Source organism: Ictidomys tridecemlineatus, chromosome 13, assembly GCF_052094955.1.
Source record: "Ictidomys tridecemlineatus isolate mIctTri1 chromosome 13, mIctTri1.hap1, whole genome shotgun sequence".
Classification (NCBI taxonomy): domain Eukaryota; kingdom Metazoa; phylum Chordata; class Mammalia; order Rodentia; family Sciuridae; genus Ictidomys; species Ictidomys tridecemlineatus.
Genome location: NC_135489.1, coordinates 97,736,927 through 97,743,399, shown reverse-complemented (window position 1 = coordinate 97,743,399; position 6,473 = coordinate 97,736,927).

Genomic DNA, 6,473 nt, shown 5'->3' with positions numbered 1-6,473 from the left:
ATCCTTACAGAATTGCTCTTAGGGCTTGCTAGTGTAATTGAAGTTAATCTGAATACTGGTGTATGTGTGGGCACCCACAATAGCACTCATGGTGTGGAAATGTCTTGTCTTTTGCACTCTGTATTCTGGGGCATCCTGTTGGATGCATATTTTGCAAATTGCCTGCTTGGGGACAGAATCACCCTTTGGAAATGTGTTCCTGTGACAGTAGGTGCTACTCCATCCGTTGCAGGCACCTACCTGGTTTACTTGTTCTCCTGTGCATTGAGATGTTTTCTGTTTTATGACTCCATAAAACACTCCTCTCGTGTGTCCTAGCGCATAGGTGCACAGAGCTGACAGCAGGTTTGCTAGGTCAGGGGCACGTGCACACTCTGCCTCACACACCAGGAGCAGCTGGGCAGCGATGCCCCATCCACTCAACCAATAGCCATGAAATCACCTCCTGTTGAAAGCTGATTAATGGGGGCTGGGGATGTGGCTCAAGCGGTAGCGCGCTCGCCTGGCATGCGTGCGGCCCGGGTTGGATCCTCAGCACCACATACAAACAAAGATGTTGTTTCCACCGATAACTAAAAATAAATATTAAAAATTCTCTCCCTCTCTCTTAAAAAAAAAGAAAGAAAGCTGATTAATGCTACAGACTGAATTGTGACCTACTGCCACCAAATCAATATGTTGAAGCTCTACCCTCCAATGGGATGGCCTTTACAGGTAAGGCCTTTGAGATGTTATAGGGTTAGATGAGGTCACAATGGTGGGGCCCCAATAATGGTATTAGTGGCCTTATAAGGAGATGAAGATGTAAAAATACCAGGACAGTCCCCCTCCCCTCCCTCCCCCACACACATGGTGAGACAATGGCCATCTGAAATCCAGGAAGAGAGCCCTGGCCAGGAACCAACCTGCTGGCATCTTGATCTCCGACTTCTCGCCTCCAGAACTGAGAATATTAATTTCAGTTATTTGAGCCACCCAGACTGTAATATTTTGGTTTTCATTGAGGGGGCTACCAGGGATTGAACTCAGAGGCACTCGACCACTGAGCCACACCTGCACCCCAATTTTGTATTTGATTTAGAGACAGGGTCTCACTAAGTCTCTTAGCGCCTCTGTTTTACTGAGGCTGGCTTTGAACTCATGATCCTCCTGCCTCAGCCTCCCAAGCTTCTGGGATTACAGACGTGCACCGCCACATCTGGATGATATTTTGTTATGGCAGCGTGAGCAGACTAACACAACACACCTCAACTAGGAAACTATATATTTTATTGGTAATGGCAAAAAAAATTGTTGCCTTAGTTCATAAATTTTTCCCCAAATAGTTTTTTTTATTTCAATTGACATTTATTTCACAGAAAGTTGAGTTCATCAATCTGAATTGGAGTGACATTGCTGCATTAATATTATTTTTTAAATCATGTTAATATTCCAGCCTTGATACATTCAACTTTTTATAGTTTTACAGTAAAAAATGTTGCAGAACTAATGGTACTTTCTACTTTTGTCTGTTGGTATTACAAATATCCTCTACTTGTGCATTAAAAAAAATAATAATTACAAAACATTGTAAAATTCTAATTTAAATCTCTTATATTATTTGGATAATCTTTATTATGACTTTACTGTGGGTGTTATCATTGGCTATATAAGATTATAAGTTTTATATTTAAAAGTAATTAATATAGTATCATCTAGTTTTGACAAAAGTCACCACAACTTCATAGAGAATGTTTTCCCTTCTTTGAGGGAAAAACAAAAACCAAAAACTAATTCCTTCTTCTAGTTAAGCTATCTTCCAGAGTGTCAATAACTTTCTGAGATTTACTATAGTTACTTTCTTATAGATTGTAGAAATAAAGACATACACTTTCATCTTTAAAAAAAATCCTTTTTAATAAGTTTTTCCCCAAGAGTAAATGTCAAATTTTTTATCATATGTAACTGATTCATAATTCTGTCTTATGTTTTCCCATCGATGATTACAATTTTTTATATTTGAACTATGAATTTACCAGGATATAGTTGCCCATTCTGATAAAAATGTTCAGTACTTTCACCTTTTAATGACTTTGAAGTAAGATTTGCATTCAACATTTACATAATTAACAACAAAAATACACTAATTTTTTTCTGAAGACAGAAAGTTATTTCATTCTAGAAATAGACATTATCTGCTTCATTGTAAGTTATTGCAGTTTTTCAGATTTTTTTTTTTGGTACATTTTACAAATTCATTCCAAAACCCTTCACCAGAAATATAAACCTTTCGTTAATACTTTCAAAAAGCACCAAATATTCTTCCAGTTTCATTTTTCCCCCTTGAAACATAGCCTTCTGGAACCCTTTGCCAGTTATTCCCTTTTCTGTTCCCAAGGCTGCTGTCCCCTGTACTCTCAAGACACCATGTCTTTAGGGACATCCTTTTGACCTTGATCTAGCATCCTCTTGATATATTCCTTTGTTTTGCTGGAGTACATTCCACAGTAGCTTTCTGAGAAAAGGTATTTGCTGAGTGAGCCCCTCAGGAACTTGCATGACTAAAAGCACAATCTGTTCACCCTTCCCTTGAGAGCTCAGCCTCCTGGGACTAGCCAGGGTCTAAGTGAGACATGGATTCCCAGTCTTGGGACCCAAATCACCTCTTATTTCTTGTGGAAGGTCTAAGGTTCGTGGCTCTTAGCTTGAGATCCTTTTTCCTCACTGTGAGATGTTGGGCTCTTCCTCCATCTGTGCATTTTGACATTTTAGGATCTGTGCTTTGGTGAGGGTCTTTTTTCACTCTGCAGGGAACTCAGCAAGTTCCCTCCGACTGGAAACTCAGGTTTGGCAATGTGCTTCCTGGTTTCCCTGATCCCCACGGGATGGGTTCCTCTGTTCAGGTGCCGACCCCCGGGGTAATCCTCTCCTGCTCTTTGCTTTTCTATCCCACTTCCCTTCATTTTCCATTTGTTATCTGGGAGATGGCCTCTATTCTTCTTCCATCATCTCCACTAAGATTTTTATTTCTGTGTTCATATTTTTTAGGATTTAAGACCCGTTTTCATTGCAAGAATATCTCTCTTTTTTAAAATTTCTTAGGGGTAATATTTCCCTTTATTTTTTGAGGATAAAAGCAGGTTTGGGGAACTTTAATTTTCATCTTTAGATACTTTTCCTCTTTTCTCCCTTTCACTCCCCCCTCTGTTTTGCACTTGAACTTGATCTCTGTTCCTCCTGTCAGGAGCGCTCTTTCTTCAAGTCTCTGATGGTTGGTTGCATGTTCTTAAAGGAATGTACTGAAGAGCTGACAGGAGCACCGGGGGTGGGCGGGGGACAGGCAGGTGGCTGGGGCTTCCAGAAGGTGGCTGCGAGTCACCTGGGCCATTTCACCCAGGACTTTCTTGGGCTGGAGTTTCTCTGGGGGTCACAGGGTCCCTGACCTGGAGGTGTGGGCATGGATGCCAATGTTCCTGGGGAAGGGGGGCAGCGCAGGTCAGCTCCTAGGTGGACCCCTACCCCAGGACCCTGCTGTTCCATGACTCAGCTGCCCTCAGCAGGGAGTGGACAGGCAGGCTTGTGCAGGTCAAGGGCAGACAGTGGGTTGCAAGGCCCTGGGACTGGGTTTGCAGGCTTCCCATAGGAGCTCCCTAACAGTCCCGTGGGCAGCAGCAACTACATCCCTGGCTTCCAGGATCCCAGGTGCTGGCGGTCCTGGGCTTTCCTGGCATCTTGCCCTCTGCACCAGCCTATCCCAGAGCTTGCCCAGTGCAGGACAAAGGTCCTGCTCTCTCTGTGACACTGAATCCTTTATTCCTTGTCGGTCTCATCTCCAGCACCCAAGATGCAGTGACCTCTGCCTTTCTCTCTGCCCTTGTGGATCTGTGCCTTCCTTTCAGGCCTTCTCCATCTTCAGTAACTTTGGGAAGAAAATCAAAGTCAAAGTTAGTCCAGTCCTTTGTTTTCATAATTTGGATAGCTCGTGATACCTTGCATTGAGACCATTTGTCTTTCCTAAAATGAACAGATATATATTATTAATTTCAAAGAAAAGTGGGGGGCTTACTTGTGTTCTTAGTCGAATATTGGAGGCAATTATTACTTGAAAATTGGGCCATCCTGGGTCCAGTGACACATGCCTGTACTCCCAGCAGTTGAGGAGGCTGAGGCAGGAGGATCACAAGTTTGAGGCCAGCCTCGGCAATTTAGCAAAGCCCTAAGCAACTTAGAGAGATCCTATCTCAAAATACAGATAAAAAGATAGGGGTGTGTAGCTGAGTGGTAAAGCAACCCTGAGTTCAGTCCCCAGCACAAAATAAATTAAAAGTTGGATCATTAAGGATCGAAAGTGGTAAACACTTATTCTGTCAGAATAGGCAGTGGCAAGGTTGATGGTCCAAATATAGAAAACCTGTAATCATCAATGAGAAGATCTGTAGCAACGTGAATCAGCAACATATGAGAAATCATTTGGAAATAAACTTATCAAATAATAGTATCAAATCAACATTTGGAAGGTATCATCACAATTTAAAAGTTTGTGGTATAGTTAAAAAATAACTTGGCCATTTTGGGCATAACACATTTATTCAAATTTTTAAAACAATGATTTTGAATTGTGGACAGTATCACTGCAGTCTCAATTTTTGCAAAGTTTGTTACAAAATACATATTTGACTGAAAAAAGGAAACAATGGGGAAGCTATTACATTAAGACAGTAAATTTTCAATCCTAACTTGGGAAGTTTCCAATCTTTGGCTAAAAAAAATTTCATAATTTACTTAAATTGTAAAATCTAATATTTTAAAGATAACTTCCTGGGTTTGTGATGTTAAAACTATGCATATCTCAAATAAATTTTTAAAAATACTATATATCTCACTTTACTGTCAGTGCTCAAAAAACATTGTTCCAGTGAGAAATCGTTAAACACACACCTGCTGTAGTTTGGCCCTCTAGAGTCCCCCAAGGCCCTGGTTGAAGGCTTTGGGGCCAGCTTGTGATGCTACCGGAGATGGTGGAACCTTTAGGGGGCGGGGCCTAGTGGGAGGAGGTTAGGTCATAAAGAGGGTGCTCTTAAAGGAAACGTCAGGGCTCTGGCCCTTCCTCTCCTCTCACTTTCCCAGGTACCATGAGGTAAGCCGTCTCTTCTGCCACGTGCCACTGCCATGATGCTCTGCTTGACCACAGGTCCAAAGCAACAGGGCCCAGCAGCTATGGGCTGAAACCTCTGACACCATGAGCCAAAATATACCTCCCTTCCTTATAAGTTGATTTATCTCAGGAATTTGTTACAGCAACAGAAACCTGATTCACACGATCTCTTATTTGGTGTTAATCTTGATGGCACAATGTAATATTTCAGTCCAGCTAGATGGCAGGGAAAAAATTAAGTTGGTTTAATTTATTACTAGCCACAAATCTGGATTTATTTATCTCTGGAAAATGCAGTAAAAAGTATAAGTCAGCTAGCTCCCTTTATACCTCATCACAATATGCTTTATTTTTTCAACCACTTCTCAAGTAAAGAGGATCAAATAATTCATGTAGAGAAATGGAATTGAAATAACGAAAACGGGAGAGCTATTTGACTCACAGGGTTATGCTGCAAGGCATTATGGGACCACGCAGATTCACCCTAGGAAAGACTGTGACGTGGGAGAAGATAAACATTGGCAAATGAGAACTATTTTAGAGACTTAGAGAAAGTCTCCATTGTTAGAGCTAGCAGATTAAGCAGAGGAACAGTAAACGCAATTAAACATATAAATCAGAATAAATATATGCATGGAAATGTAGAGAATCTATCAAGTCCTGAAAGACGTGGGACTGCAAATGAGGCAAGCGAAATCAAACATCTCGCCCAGGAGAAAACCCGCTCGGTGGTCTGAATGTGCTCTGCAAAAACACACGTGTGGTGTGCTCAGGAGACTGGCCCACACACAGGGAACTCCACCTTCTTTCCAGCTGCTGACTCATGAAAGCCGACCATGGCCATCTGTGGATGGAAGGTGGGCAGGGTGAAGACCACCACGCAAGCCTTCGTTCATTCAGTAAGCCCTGTTCAGTGACCCTGGCCGCCTGGGCACCGTGTCGTAGGAGCCGCAGCTGGTGAATCCACCAGGTTGGTTCAGCACAGGCTGAGCCAGGCTCCTTCCAGGAGGAAAGCCGTGGGGGTCAGGCCTCGGTGAGTGGCCCTCAGCTAAGGGGGAGGTCCACCAGGTAAGATGGAGGTCAGGAGGTGTTCCGTGCAGCCTCCTACGTCCAGTCAAGACTCAGAAATGGGCCCCACTGAGGACCTGGACAGACCAAGGACTGTATCGGTGAGATCAAATCTTCAGCAGATGGCTCGAACCTTCTTAGAACGTTGGGCTCCGTGTCTGTGGACTGACTTCACCCTTTGACATACAGCTGTGTTCTGTTTTGTTTGGGTGCTGGGGGTGGAATCCAGGATCTCACACGCGCTCGGCAAGCGCTCCACCCCGGAGCTACC